The sequence below is a fragment of the Chrysemys picta genome, chromosome 1 (assembly GCF_011386835.1).
Source record: "Chrysemys picta bellii isolate R12L10 chromosome 1, ASM1138683v2, whole genome shotgun sequence".
Lineage (NCBI taxonomy): Eukaryota > Metazoa > Chordata > Testudines > Emydidae > Chrysemys > Chrysemys picta.
The window spans coordinates 106,246,736-106,263,223 of NC_088791.1; the positions used below are offsets into that span (position 1 = coordinate 106,246,736).

The 16,488-nt window shown below is 41.3% G+C and overlaps 1 long non-coding RNA gene across 1 annotated transcript; it reads left to right on the forward strand.

Annotated features, from left to right (window-relative positions):
* The first annotated feature begins 1,278 nt into the window (after positions 1 to 1,278).
* On the forward strand, positions 1,279 to 16,017 carry LOC101939369 (uncharacterized). The gene is made up of 3 exons (XR_509139.3): positions 1,279 to 4,202; positions 4,278 to 4,452; positions 7,058 to 16,017. It is a non-coding gene; the product is annotated as an uncharacterized LOC101939369 (long non-coding RNA).
* The last annotated feature ends 471 nt before the right edge of the window (positions 16,018 to 16,488 follow it).

The window sequence follows — 16,488 nt, forward strand, 5'->3', positions numbered from 1 at the left end:
CCAAGTTGCTTAAATAACAAGAAAAGAGCATCTCAACAAACAGTCTATATTTGCAGTGCATTATAAATGGTATTGTTTGCTCAGGCATCCTTTTAAAGATGGTTTTCAAAATATCAAAGGGCTACTTAGCACATAGCTTATTAGTGATCCACTCTAGGCTGCAGTGTTGTATGTTAAGTAAGGTAATGCAATGCAGCTGGATTAATTAAACAAATTGAAAAGAAGGAATAACGTGGTAATAACTCCATGGTAATATACTTGTTCTTGACAAGGAATATTGATTACTGGGGTGTTTCACATTTGTTATGCACTAATGCACTGAACAAAAAGTAACAGCTCTGAAGTAATTACATTGCAATTGACAGTATATTCATCTGTGTTTTGGGTTATTTCACTGCACTGGTATTTTCATAAATTACAGCATGTCACTTTAGGTGTACATAAAAGTTAAATCATTTATAGCTACAACTGATTATTAAAAATGAGAACGTGGGGAATCTTTCGTAGAATTTGGGATACAAGCTTCCGTGCAACTTTTGTACAACAGTAAATTACTAAAAGCAAAGGATTTTTGGTTTGGTTGCTGATGGTTTTTCAAGTGAATTGACTGCCAATTTGAATTCCTCCTTTTACCACAGAACAGAAACAGGGAAGAGCAGTGCACCTGCAATCCTACACTATGATGCTTTGCAAATGTGCTTCATGCTAACCTGAACGGACCACTTCTAATGGTGAAAAAGTAGCTTGCTCTCCATCGCCCATTCAGCCCCTCGCTTCTCTGATGAGATCACCAAGGAGGGTGAAAATCAGTGTCCATTCAGATAGCCATATCTGTGACACACTCAGAACTAAACTGAAATTAGTTCAGCTAATTTACATAGGTGACTTAACAGTCAACTCATAACTTCCATTCATTATGCTCACCTGAGCCAGAATGGAACTGGTGACCTAAGGATGAAACACTCCTATATCCCACTACCAATCCTGAACTATCCAGCCACTTGGCATATTTTAGTACATGTATTCCATCCAAGCAGGGGGTAGGAAGAGGATACTCTAAAAGCCTTCTTTTTCTGTTGGAAGGAAACTAACACATTATTTTAAATGTATGAGCATCTTAAGATCTAAGCGAACCTATTCGGTTAGTACTTAATTAGTGGATCAATGAGCTTACAGCCAGGAAAATGAACCCTGAATTCGTAGGTGAAGGCCACTTGGGTTGCTTGTGCTGCTGCTTTGTCCTTTTTTTAACTGAAGCCCCAGATAATAAAAGATATATTGTTCAAGTTAGTGTGCTACAGATCAACTGATGTAATGACTCAGATACCTTCCTTCCTAGAACATTTCAGTGAAGTGATTATATCAGCCATTTAAGGAAATATGCTAAGTTATGGTTCTGATAAGAATGGCCATACTGGGTCAGACCAAAGGTCCATATAGCGCAATATCCTGTCTTCCGACAGTGGCCAATGCCAGTTGCCCCAGAGGGAATGAACAGAGCAGGTAATCATCCCTTGTTGCCCATTCCCAGTTTCTGACAAACAGAGGCTAGGGACACCATCCCTTCCCATCCTGGCTAATAGCCATTGATGGACCTATCCTCCATGAACTTATCTAGTTCTTTTTTGAACCCTGTTATAGTCTTGGCCTTCACAACATCCTCTGGCAAGAAGTTCCACAGGTTGACTGTGCTGTGTATAAATCTACTCAATAGGGAAAAAATAACCTTTGCAGAGAATTGACATTGTTAAAAACAAATCAAATGAGAATTTTTTGTAAGCAGTTGCTCAGTAGGTAAAGGCAAACCAGCAGAGGGAGGTGGGGGAAAAGCACATTACACCACTATCCAACCAAAGCTGGCCCAGACTGCACTTCAGCTCACAACACTGTCTCCCTGAAGTTCCTGCTGTGTCTTTCGCTGAAGTCATTTCCCCACTACATTATACTCAAGAACTACAAACTGTGACTCAGCCTCCAAAACATGGTTCTCATTGATAGACTTCAATTGTGAGTTTTTATGTGACATATTTGATATCTTGAACTACTGTGTGTGTGTGTGTGTGTGTGTGTGTGTGTAAGTAAAACTTACAGAGCCTGCGGTTCTGCTGCGGAAGATCTACGTGTCGCCACTCACCTATCCTTCAGCCTCAGCTGCACTATTCAATGCCACTTGATTACCTTAAAGTGACAGCTTTCTCCTACAGAATTTGGCATTGCTGATAGTACTTGAAGAAGGAAATAATCTTGTAATTAAGACAGTAGATATGCTAAAGAAAATTCTCTCAAATGACAATTTTATCACCCTCTCCCCATCCAATAAAGTTTTCAGTTTAATGATGGGCAAATCTGAAATGGTTTGGCGTTTCTATTTGCACAAGTTTAGATGTTGATCTAAACACTACCCAGATCTCTGGCATCTGCAAAATTAGGCTGGGAATATTGGGCACGGTATTCTACTCTTTATCCTCTGTTACAGTCAATGAAAGTTTCATGTGCATAACTTGCAGGCATAATTTGGTTCAATGTTAGGAGAGAGTTTCAGGTGAGGTTTTTGGGGCTTTTCTGATTCTGGTTGGCCCAGCACTAGTGCAGGAACAACATTTTTGTTATATTTTAGATACTCTGTCAAGAAGTGCAGACACAAGTAAATGTTCAGATAACTATTAAGTTATTCATCTTTTGTGAACCCCAGAAAAAACTTGAATCAGCTTTGAGCAAAGGTTTGGGATATTTTTATTTTATTTTATACCCATCTGTTCACCCATCCCCAATTTAATTAATCACAACAAAATACAAATTGGGTGATCAGCTTCTAAGACATCACATTATAGGTAGTTCTATGCAACCTGCACCCTCAGATCAGTGTTATCCCCATGAGCTCATGGTGGCTGAGTACTAAGAATAAAATGTTATATTTACCCATAAATGCCACGAATGAATCAAGATAGTATGATCTGATGCAAATGAGGAAAGGTAATTATATCAGAGTGGATGAATAAGGGTCCTGCAATGCACTTTTCTATTGGAACTATGTAAAAGACCTATTTTTTTTCCTGATGGCCACCTCTCTCTGTGTGCCATTCTTAGTGTTCCCTGGGGTATATTTTTGTAACAATGTCAATTCTTTGCAACCATCATTTTTTCCCCTATTGAGTAGATTTAATAGTCAATTTTGAGAACAGTTTAACTCTCCATTAACTGTTGCTAATTTACAAGGGAACTCCTGTAGAAGAAAAACATAATTTAATGCAACATCAACCTGGACCACTAAACAAAGCCAGTAGTAGCAGCATGGCTATGGGGAACAGCAAACAAGGGTGACTGCAAGTATTTTTTTTAATAAATTCAATTAAACAGATACATTTAGCTTCCCTAAAATGGTGGTATTTTTTCCTTCATTTTGAGACGGTATTGAGAGTAAAACATGTCCCCATTGAGGGACACAGGCCAGATTGTACAAACAAGCCACTCAAACCTTGCCCCAGAAAGTTTACAAGCAAGGATTTGAGAGTAGGCATTTGGTGAATACGTAAACAAAGTGGGGGTGAAAATGCCTCTCAGATCATCTGAACTCAAGACCTCTGGATCTAAAAGCATGGGCCTCTATCACCTGTGAGCTAGAGGAGCATCTAACAGTAAAGGTAGCTGCAGTCCCATACATGGACTTCCAATATGGAACTGTGGAGATATGCAAAGGTCAAAGTGAGTAGTGGCTGTCTAGGACCCAACCCCAAAGCTGCTCTACACCTTCTACAACATGCTAAGATGGATCAGGATGGCACAGATCTTTACCCCAAAATGAACCTCAGTCTTCGAAATCCCTGTGACCTTGACCAATGGCTGCGTCCTAGAGAGCCTCTTTACCCCATACATGTTCAATTGCAGTTTAAGATTTTTCAGTGAGTTTGCATGACTCTCCAATAAAGGAGAGTGGGTCAAAGGAAGCATGCTTGTCAAAAAAGCATGCTCCCACTTCCAAATTGTTCGAGCATGGCCAACAGTCACTTCTGCAAGGCTGATATTTTTGTTCATTTTTTTCCCCTTAATTCTCTTGCTCCAATGAGCTACTACACAAATGAACATGCTGTCAAAGTGATGGGAAGCTGTACTTCTGAAACCTCTTGTATTCCATTAGCAGAGTATATCATTGGAAAGACAGCCAGCAGGAAGATAAAACTAGGCAATATGAAAGATATGCCAAGGTAAGACCAATTAGATGCAGATTTTACAACTTGAACACACTGTTCTGTTTACTTTTTTTCTCTCCAATATTGCAGCAACCTAGAGTTCAAGCCACATGTTTATGATTGCTACCATCCCTATGCTAAATAATCCTGCTGAAAGCAACATGCTTTGAGGATGATGATGGTATGAGAAAGGTTTGGGGGGAATAATACGTCCCTGCTCACACCCAGCTCCATTCTACCGATTGGCTCCCTATGGCCAACAGAGGTAAAGCAAGTCTCCATAAGTGTTACTTTGCACAGCAAACTAGAGCATTCATATTTTAAAAAAGCAGCTGATGCCATGTGGAAAACCTTGAAAATGTAATATTTAGAAACAATTCTGCATTATCGTTTGTATTTTTCTTCCTTTTTCCTCTAGGGCTTGGAGCAATTTACATTTCAGGAAAATATAACGTGTTCAATATCATCACTATAATATTTTACATGTTGCACTCACTATATTATTTATATTGCAGTCACAGTTGGAAGACTCTTTGAGGACTCAGGGCCCCGTTCTGCTAGGCATTGTACAAACCTAACAAAAATATGATCCCTGCCCAAAAGAGCTTACAATACAGCAGTTATTATAACATATAGCGGTTTGTCTCCAAGTGGCTCAAAGCCACTGACAGATGTTAATTAAGCCTTACGACATGCCCGTGAGGTAGGTAAGTACTGAAAGAGATGCACAGAGACTTGCCCAAGCTCACACAGTACATCAAATATTTGTATGTTAAAATTATAAACAAGTGCATCACACTTCCCTATAGGATATGGAATCTTCGCAAACAAACAACCCATGATGTTGCCAATGAGGGTATTTATTCTCTCGCGTGTATAGGGGAACCCTTTCATACCTCAGCAATGGAAATTCTTCAAGAAACCACTCATTATTTGTATTACAGTAGCACCTTAAGTACCACGTCAGGACTGGGGGAATCCACCGATTCATAGATTGTTAAGGCCAGAAGTGACCATTTATGATCTTTTAATCTGATCTTCCGTATAACAAACCACAGAATTTCACCCAGTAATTCCTTCATCAAAGCCAACAGCTTGTAGCTGAACAAGGCATATCATTTGGAAAAAATCTTGATTCAGCTCCCAGTCCAGGAAAACATGCATCTGCTTAAATACACCACTATTGTGGGCAGCCCTTAAGCATGAGGTTTAAAGGCTGTCCTGATGGGGGATGCTTTCCCAAATTGGAACCTGAAAGACTTCAAGGGATGGAGAATCCATCAGATCTTTTGTTAAACTGTTCCAATGATTAATTATGCCACTGTAAACTAATTGGGTTATGTGCTGTACAAACCCATTGGAAGACCGTCCCTGCCACAAAGAGCTTATGTTTTGTCTTTAAATTAGGCTGTAAGAAGTGAGTGTAAAAAACAAGAGGAAGGAAGAGGGAGGAGGATGAAGGTCATAGCAATATGAACTCTTTTTTACATTGGTTAGCTATGTGCACAACTTGACAAATCTGGATTATTTTGATTTAAAAAAAATAAAGAAATGTGAATATTACTCACTGTCCCTCCACCTCGACATTAGCAACTAGCAATTTCTTGTATGCATCAAGATAAAAGTGGGTCTTGCAGAGGTAGTTGAAGGAAGAGAGAGTAATGGCTTTATGGACTAGTTTAGGGAGTAAGGCCCAGATCCCAAAGGTATTTAGGCACCTAACTCCCATTGATTTCAGTGGGAGATCGGTGCCTAAGTAGCTCAGGCCCAGATCCCAAATGTATTCTATTTTGTTCTTCTGTAGCTTTCCAATCTCAATAGACTTCATAGACAAACAAACTGAGTGTCATAATGCCTGTATTTGGCAAGCAAGCACTGCTATCCCCATTGTAATGATGGGGAAACTAAGGGCATGTCTACACTTACTGGGGATCAACGCCACTACGATCGATGCACTGGGGGTCAATTTAGCAGGTCTAGTGAAGACCCAGTAAATCGATCGCAGAAGAGTAAGGTAAGTCCATGGGAGAGCAACTCCCATCAACGCAGTGCAGTATAGACACTGCAGTAAGTCGACCTAAGCTATGTCAACTCCACCTACGTTATTCACGTAGCTGGAGTTGCATAACTTAGGTCAACTTACCCCAGTAGTGTAGACAAGGGCTAAGAAATAGAGGATACATCTACAGAGTGAGCAGCAGCGAGTCTCAGAGCCCATGCCAACAGACTTGGGCTTCACTATCACACTAAAAACAGCTGTGAGGATGTTGCATCTCCCTTCCTAGGCTTCACAGCCTGAACTCCAGCCTCAGTTGCAACGTCTACCCAGCTATTTTTAGCACGAGACTAACTTTGTCGACCTGGGCTCTGAGCAGGGGCAGCTCCAGGCACCAGCGCACCAAGCGCATGCCTGGGGCAGCAAGCCGCGGCAGGCGGCCTGCCGGTCGCTGTGGGGGCAGCAGTCAGGGAGCCTTCGGCGGTTTGCCTGAAGGAGGTCCGCCGGTCCCGCAGCTTCGGCGGCAATTCGGGGGCAGGTATGCTGAAGCCGCGGGACCGGTGGACCTCCTGCAGGCATGCCGCCGAATCCGCGTTACCAGCTGGACCTCCTGCAGGCGCGCCACTGAAAGCTGCCTGACTGCCGTGCTTGGGGCGGCAAGATACATAGGGCCGCCCCTGCCTCTGAGACTCTCTGCTGTGGGCTGCCAGTAGCTCTGTAGATGTACCAAGAGAGGTGAAGAGAACTGTGGTGCAGAGAGGCTAGTCAAAGAGTGTGTTTGAGGCTATGGGTCAAAATAGAATGAAGATCGCCAAGACCATACATGTTTTCAAAAGAAAGCTGACTAAATTGCCTTTCTTCTTTCTCTTCACAGGATGTCACACCTCACTGCATGCAAGCCATAGAGATTACAGAGAGCTGAACCTAAAGTCTGATACTAGAAAAGTGTCAACCTGATCCTGCATGCATGTCTCACATGGGGAAAAATAATTCCCAGGTTAAGGGTCTGGAGGACTGGACATCAATTGCTGTAGTAAGCTACATCTTTTTCTGAAAGGAGGCTGATAATGTAATTCAAGAATGGAGGAGAATTAAGTTTAAGAACTGGGAACTTAATGATTATATATAACGTATATTTACACCGCTCAGGAATATTTTGATATTCTATTTATTTTTAAAAATCATTTTAAAGTACTTTTCTTCTTGCAGTGATGTCACTGTGGTTGGACTAATAGGTACTGATTTGAGAATATGGAAATAGCAACAGACCATGGTTTGAATTCTGAGGCTCTATGAATCAGCAATATAAATACATAATATCTCCTATCTAACGAGCTATCCATCTCTCTCTCTCTCGTATGTGTATATTTCCCTCAGAAAGACAAAAACCTTTCATAGAAATAAGCAAACAAGGAATTCAACTTTCCTATATCCCAAACTCTTTAGTTCTGCCAAGTTCACCCTTATTGCATTTCCAGACCAATTGAGAGAAAGTTGGTGGTACTGAAAAATACTTAAGACCTGAAAGCATGGAAGGATGATAAGCAATAGGAAAGCATTGAGCTTATGCAAGGCAGTGTCTGCTTCACAAATTTGATGTGAATTATTATTAGTCCAGGCCTCTCTGTCAATGCCAGAATAGAAATTAGGGACCATGGATAGCACCAAATGCAGCTAGAGGACAATACTTTATATTTCTTAGGCTCTTGTGCCTGTCAAGGTGAGGGAGGCAGTGTTCAGAAATGAAACACTTTATCTTCCTCTCCAGACCATTTGGGTGACCAGGGTCACAGTGGTAATAATGAACACTGGATTTCTGAGGTTGTATGCCACCTGTTTTATACCACAATAGCAACTTGAACCTACTACTCTTAGCAGCTTTAATACTGGAAATGGTGACAGTAATATATGGCATGATGCTGAGACAAAGTATGCTGGTAGTTTCTCTAAAACTAGTTTTTAAACTATTGTACCCTCAAGTGAGAGGACTTTTTCAGTGTTGCCAACCCCAAGCATTCTAGAGTCAAGTCAGACCTGCAAAAACAAAAACAAAAAATCACTGACAAGAAACCAAACATTTTGTTTCATTTTCTGGTGGTTTAATTTTTATTTAAATAACATTGTAGTAAGATTCTAAATTAAAAAGGAATTTTGAATAAAAAATTATTTCTACATTTTTGCAACAAAATGTTTCAATATATTTTTATTTGGGGGTGGGGATTTCTTTTTCTCCTCTTCTCTCCTCCCTGACTGACACAATTTGGTCAATTTGACCTGAATTTGCAAAATGTTTTGGTCAATTTGAGTCTATACTTGTGAGCAAAAAACATTTTGGCTAAAAACGTTTGCCCAGCCCTCCTAACAACATTAACTACACCTCTACCTCGATATAATGCTGTCCTCCAGAGCCAAAAAAATCTTACTGCGTTATAGGTGAAACCGTGTTATATCGAACTTGCTTTAATCCGCTGGAGTGCGCAGCCCTGCCCCCCCGGAGCACTGCTTTACCGCGTTATATCCAAATTCGTGTTATATTGGGTCACGTTATATCGGGGTAGAGGTGTATAAGGTTATTTTTGAAATATAGTAGTGTCTAGAGGTCCTGTAATTGAATGTACTCACCACCAGAGCACTCCCTTGGGTCAGAATACCCCATTGCATGAGGTCTTATTTTCCAGCATCCTCTTGCAGGCTGGGTCTGTAACAGTTTGTGGCTTCCCTGGCCTGGCCCCTCTGGGCAGGTCAGCTCTCACTCCAGTCCCCTTTTGGGGGTTAACAGAAAACAAATTAAATCTCAACTCAACATAGCCATGGGGACACTGAAGTCCATGATATTTACACTCGTCCTTCCTAGATATTCAAGACTGGTGTTGTTAAGGTTAAGCTCTGACTGGGCCAGGTTCCTTGGGGTAGGGTAGGAAAAGTGTTCCACCCCTGTCCTAACTGAAGTTAGCATGGATTCCTGATAGAAGCAGCCAGCCCTTTTTATCTGGCCTGCTTAGCCCTGATTAGCCTCTGCCTATTTCCACCTCTTCTAGTTACTGGTTCCACCAACAGCTGACTCTGGGAGCCTTTCTAGGCAACTCTGGAGGTCCAAACTTGCTGCCCTTCTTTTCTTAAAGGGCCACTTAGTAGGACCTATACAAAAGCATAGTGAGAGACAGTCCCTTCTCCAAAGAGTTTACAAGCTAAATAAAGAAGACAGATAGAAATGCGGGAAACAGAAGCATAGGGAGGTGAAATGAGTTGCCAAAAGTTATACAGCAGGTCAGTGGCAGTATGAGGACTAGAACCATACTCTCCTCACTGCCTGTACAGTGCCCTAATCACTAGGACATACTGCAGTCCAAATTGGTGCAGACTCTTTATTCATATGGTGACCGTGGAGCTGTGCCCCTTCAAACTACAGATAAGATAGAAGGATATTTTAGAGTGGGTCATCCAATCTCTCCTTCTGTAGTACATATTTGGTGAAAGATTATTAACTCACTATCAGCCAGTATTTTGGATTTGTTTGTTTGTTTGGCCAGGAGCTGTATATTAGGGATAACTGGTGGCTGTTAGGCCACAATACTGCTGGAAAGTATGCAGGAATCTGTACGGCAACAAGTCTGGAGGAATTCCAGCTGCCACTGTCAAAACTCCTGCTGGTGTACCCAGGGAGTGCATGCTAAAGAAGCAGTGCTGCCATCCGTGTAGAAAGTACATCATTCACTCTTCCTCCAGCTGGGTGGCTCTGATATCTGTCTTGGGTTTTCTGGAGAGTCCATCACCACAAAATCCAAATACAGGTCTGTCTCATCTTACGCTGGGGTTACGTTCCGTGGTCAGCGCGTAAAGCGAAAACCGAGTATAGTCAAAATTACATTGAGTGTAATGGCGGGCGGAATCGCCCGCACTACAGGAACAGTATTTAAATTGTTATTTTTCTCTTTTTTTTTTGGTTTTGTTTTTGCCGACTGCGTAAAGCTGAATTCGCGCATGTTAAATGCGCATAAGATGCGACAGACCTGTACTTCCCAGGTAAATTCGAACAGCAGAAGGAAGTCGCTTCTGGACTTCATAGAGTTTTCTGTTTCTTTTTGCTTCTCTGGTTAGAGGTTGGTTTTTTTAGAGGTGTAATAAATTTTTTACTTTTAAAACATTATTTTATTATGTTGGGATAACTTTGTGACTGAGGAGATTCTAAGAATGCTTGATAGGTGGTCATTTGATTTTGGATTAAATTTAACCTGCTCTTGACGTTCATGTCATAACTATATCCACTCATTGCTTTTATCCTACAACTTCCTAATTCCCCCCCCCCCACCCCTTTGGGGCAATTAGAGTAACACTAACAAGAAATGGTGCCTGTAATGCCAAACAGGTGGGTGCCTAGTCCACTCTCAGGCCCTTATCTGGACCCTTAACAAGCAGAGAATGGTTATTGCTGTAGGTATCTTCATTTCCATCCGTTAACATAAATGGTGCTTCAGAAGTGTTTTATGGATCTAAATGATGAGAACTTGTATGGTGTTGAAAATTTATTTCCTAGTGACTTATAATTATATATTTTTAAAAGGGGAGGGGCAGGAATAATTAGGATATGACAAATTGCTCATCAGTAACACCCCACGCTAATGAGACATTTCACCAGGCAGTTAATTATACCAGAGTGATTGGTGCATCTATGCTCACACTGACACATCTGCAACATAAAAATCAGGCGGTTGGAAAAATCCAATGCTGTTGCTAGACTTTACCAAATCAATTTAGCATCACAATACATTTCAATGTCTCAGCTAAAGAATTTGGGCAGTTTAAATTAATTGGAGATAAGAGTATTCATCAAAACATCTTTAATTTGCCACATCCATCTTTGAAAGGATTTTTTTTTATTTTTAATAAATGATGCAGCATTGAAAAATAGTCACTTCTTCCCCTTAATCAGAGCAGAAAGTAGGCTATTGTTCTGCATCCCATAAAACACAAAAATAACTCTTTATATTAAAAACTTGTGCTTGATTCACTTTACTGACAATTTTGTAAATCACCAGAGTTGGATTTCATGTTGTATCAACTAAGGATGCCATGACAACTGGGATAGCAATTAATATCTTGAGCTCTGGGTCAAAGTGGGGTTTCTGCTTCCCTTTCAATCTCATTCATCATTATTTTTTCCATGGATTCACCATTGCCATGTTTTGATTTTTTCCTTTTGAAGGCCCTGTATTGAGATGACCATACTGGCAAAGAAGAATTGGATGTGGTTCTGTTTGCTGCCTAGCAATACTAATCCTGCATTTGCCAATGAGTTCATTGTAGAGCAGGGGTCGGCAACCTCTGGCATGTGTGCCAAAGGCAGCATGCAAGATGATTTTGAGTGGCACTCACGCTGCCCAGGTACTGACCGCCAGCCCCCTGCCACCCAGGGTCCCGTCCGCCAGCCCCACTCAGCCCACTGCCAGCCCCGGGTCCCGGCCACTGGTCCCGGGGGCTCTGTTGCTGGTCTGGGGTCCTACTGCCGGCCCCCTGCCACACGGGGCCCCATCCTCCAGCTCCACTCGGCCCGCTGCCACACCAGGTCCCAGCCACCGGTCCTGGGTGCTCTACTGCCATCCTGGGGTCCCAGCCATCGGCCCGGGGCTCTGCAGGCACTCCCAGCTGTGGCCCACTGAACCCAGCCTGGGGCAGTGAGGGGTGCAGACAGGGGCAAGAGGGGGCACAGCTCACCACCTCCACCTTAAAAATTGTTCCAGCGCAACTGTACTGGGATATTTTTAAGTCCTGATTTGCTGCTTACATCACAATCATGTCACGCGGCACAGCGCACCGCATTTGACGTCGTGCATGCCGTCTGTCTCTATTTTTTTTTCCCCCCACTCTAAGTTGATGGGTACATTTGACAAAATGTCAGCTCCTAAGAAAGCAAAGTTAGATGTCCGTTCATTTCAGCCTTCTTGGACAGACACATTTGGGTTTATTCAAAAGAAGGACCATGCTGTTTGTACTTTCTGTTATGAAAGTGTTTGTCACGCTTTAAGTGTTCGACGACATTTTCAAATTAAGATCGAGAAAACCTCTCTTGACGAAGCAGACAAGAGTGAATCATCGAAAAGGCAGTAGCAGATATGAGAAGCAAAGCAGTGTTTTTAAATGCTTAAGTGTAAGTAAAAATCAAGGCACAGAAGGAAGTTACAAGATTGCATAGTGCATTGCAAAAAATGGAAAGCCGTTTACAGATGGGGAATATATAAAAAGTTTTTCTCAGCAGTTTGGAGGTTTTTTCAATGATTTGCCAAATAAAGATGCGTATCTAAAATAAAAGAACTGCCTGTCTCTGCCAGAACAGTTGAGAGACATGTAAGTGAAATGGCAGAAAACATAAATGAAAAGCAGACAACTGCATTAAAAGACACAGCAATGTTTAGCGTTGCAGTTGATGAGAGTGTGGATATAAACGACGTTCCACGTTTGGCAGTTGTTGCAAGATATTGTGCTTCCAATGAAATCCAAGAGGAACTTTGTTGCCTAAAACCCCAGCATGGCACAACAAAGGGGGAAGATATAGTGGAAAGTTTTGTAAACCTTTTTGAAGAACGAGGAGTTGACATCAGAAAAATATTTTGTGTGACAACAGTTGGTGCTCCTGCCATGGTCGGAAAACGGAAGGGATTTGTAAAGTTACTTGAAGATCAAATTGGCTGCCCCAGAGTTAAATTTCACTGTATCATCCATCAAGAACCTGTGTGCTAAAATTTCTAATTCAGAGCTTAATAATGTGATGAATACAGTGGTGCGAATTGTGAATTTCCTTGTTGCTTAATCTCCTTTGACTCACAGACAGTTTCAAGCACTGCTAGAAGAGATGGACAGTGCTTATAATGACATTCCACTTCACAGCAACATTTGGTGGCTAAATCATGGCAAGGTTTTGGTGTGCTTTGTAAACTGTTTTGATGCAATCAAGGCCTTTTTTTCGGAAAAAGGACAACACTACCCCAAACTGGATGATGACACATGGCTGTGTAAGCTCATGTTTCTGACTGACATCACCACTCACCTAAATGAACTCAACCTCTATCTCCAAGGTGCAGGGCAAATGGTTCTGGATCTTTATGGAACCTGGAAGGCATTTGTTGTAAAATTAACAGTTTTTTCTCGGGATAGTCAAACTTGGACTTTTCGCTACTTCCAACACATAAAAGAGCTATCGACACGTTGCACTGTCAGTGTCGATGAGATTGGAATGTACATGCAAGAACTGGAATCAGAATTTTCTGACAGATTTCAAGATTTCCAGTGATTTGGCCCAATGCTTTCTTTTCTAATTAAACCTGAAAAGTTCAACAAAAGCGACTTGGATTTGTCTGTATTTCAGTGGATGGGTGTTGAAGATTTTGAAATGCAGCTCATTCAGTTAAAAAGCTCAGAACTGTGGACATCAAAGTTTAGAGATCTGCGGCATGCACTTGAAGCTACCAAGAGAGATCATGGGGCCTCTATTCTGACCTGTTGGACGTCCCTGCCAGTGAAATTTAACTGTTTGAAGAAAATTGTTTTTGCAATGCTTTCAGCATTTGGATCCACATACCTGTGTGAACAGGTATTTTCACATATGAAACCTGTCCTCTGACCCTCTTGGGGCCTGTTAACAACTGATCACTCAGAAGTCTGTGTGCAGCTTAAAGTATCCAAATAAGTGCCAGACATTGGAAAACTCAGCAAGGAAAAGCAAAGGCAAGGATCACACTAAACTGATAAGATCTGCATTTTAATTTAATTTTAAATGAAGCTTCTTAAACATTTTAAAAACCTTATTTACTTTACAAACAACAATAGTTTAGTTATCTATTATAGAGAGAGACCTTCTAAAAATGTTAAAATGTATTACTGGCATGCAAAATCTTAAATTAGAGTGAATAAATGAAGACTTGGCACACCACTTCTGAAAGGTTGCCGATCCCTGTTGTAGAGCATGGGTGTAGTACTCTCTGCCACGGCTTGACTCTACTGGGTCTAGGTTTGATCTCATGACACAGGTATAAATCAGAAGTAACTCCTGTGGCCCAAGCGCTCAGAAAGCATCCAATGGACTGTAATGAAACATGCAATTAAATTCACTTGTCCATTAGAATAAAATTGTTGGAAGTTGCTTCTGCTTCATAGCTGTGCTGGTCCACAGTCCATGGAACATAGGTAAATAAAGCAGAGTCCAGCTATTAGTTATTTATTTGCCATTTGTTGCTTATGGTGCTGTAAAAATGTTCTTTCAAAGGATGTTACATGTTTATACTGTATTCTGTCTGTTCACAGAAGTGACTATAAATGTCTTTACAATGAAAAAGCTGCATAATTAATTCTTAACTTGATTTCGTTGTAATGCCACTATGAAGCTTGTATTTAGTGAATATTCAGCTTGGAAAAACAAAGCGAGCTACTGGACCAACTGAGAAGGTCCTATGGGAGCACTTTGAGTATGCTGGGATTAAAACCACAGTATTTGAACACTTCCCATCTTATAAAAGATGAAGTTTTCCTGTCATTTGACTTGCAAGCTCATTTTCCTCTGTCAAACCTTCAATTCAAAAGACTTACAGCAATGATCCTAGGTCCATTGTGCAGTGACTTTTTCAGAAACAATCATTCTAGAAATCAACCCCAGAGAAAATGAGCTTTGGGAAAGATGAGGCAGCATGTTAATCTTTAAAAAAAACAAATAAACAAAAAACACCAGAAAAGTTACATTATGGTTAAGAATTAGTACTGAACTTTAGACTTACTGTTCTGGTTGCATTTGAAGGGGCTGTGTGCTCAAACTGTGTGTTATCCACCATAACCAGCAAAGAAACCATATTCGAACACTGGTCCTTGGTGACGCTTTTGTCGAGTCTCCAGCATCACGGTTTTTGGTCTGCATTTGGTTTCCTTACCTACTCCCACCTTGCTGACCAAGGTCACCTCTATGGGAAACAGTAGGAAGGACATGCATTGTCAGATGACCATTTGTTTGTATGTGCGTTTAAGAGGAAAAAATCTTGAAATGAAGGATACACTAGTCTCATGGAACTGCATAAGTTAAAGGTGGAAGAGACCGATTAGGTCGTGTGATGTTATTGACATGAACTGTGAATGTATAGATCATTGTTGCAACCAACCTATAGTTGCACCAAATCTTAGACACCTTACTGGACCTCCGTTGTATATGAAAAGGTTGTAACTTGCTGGTTATAATCATGTTGTCTGTCTGTATGTATCATTTTTGTATTAGAATCAAACACATTGAGATATAATTACATAGCCAATATTAATAACTTCAAAGTAGCACCAGTGAAGCATTTCACCAGCTTAATCTGAAGAATCTCTTCACAATAAGTGCCCAATCAGGAAACACTTAACTGACAATGGACTTTGGGAGACTCCAATCCACATATGATTCCTGGGAACGTTCAAGGTAGCATGTGAGCAATGGCTGCTCCACCTGTAAAGAACTGAGTCATGCATGTACATGTGACTTGCCCATGTGACTCTAAACTCCACCTGGCCGCTATGATTTTCCACAGTAAGAACAAAGGGGTCCTTCCACATGGCAGAGAATATAAAAGGCCCTGGAAACCCCTCCATTTGGTCTTAAATCCTGCATTTTATCCCTGGAGGAACTTTGTGCAGAGCTTCGAGTTTGTAACAAAGGACTGAATGACCCATCCAAGCTGCAGATGTACTCCAGAGGCTTGATTTGAGCCTGCAGTTTATTCCATTCCTGCTACAAGCCTGAACCAAGAACTTTGCCATTGCTGTATGTAATTGATTCCATTTAACCAATTTTAACTCATCTATATTTCTTTCTTTTTATGAATAAACCTTCAGATTTTAGATTCTAAAGGATTGGCAACAACGTGATTTGTGGGTAAGATCTAACTGGTATATTAACCTGGGTCTGGGGCTCGGTCCTTTGGGATCAGGAGAACCTTTTTTCTTTTACTGGGGTATTGGTTTTCATAACCATTCATCCCCATAAGGAGTGGTGCTGGTGGTGATACTGGGAAACTGGAGTGTCTGAGGGAATTGCTTGTATGACTTCTGGTTAGCCAGTGGGATGAAACCGAAGTCCTCTCTGTTTGGCTGGTTTGGTGCCTTCATAGTAAAGGAACTCCAGCTTTGGGCTGTAACTGCCCTGCTCTAAGCAATTTGTCCTGAATTGATACTCTCAGCTGTGTCCAGCCAGAGGGCACATCGTTACACCATACCTATTCACACCTTGCTGACCAAGGTCACCTCCATGGGAAACAGTTGGAAGGGAGGACATGCGTTGTCAGGTGACCATTT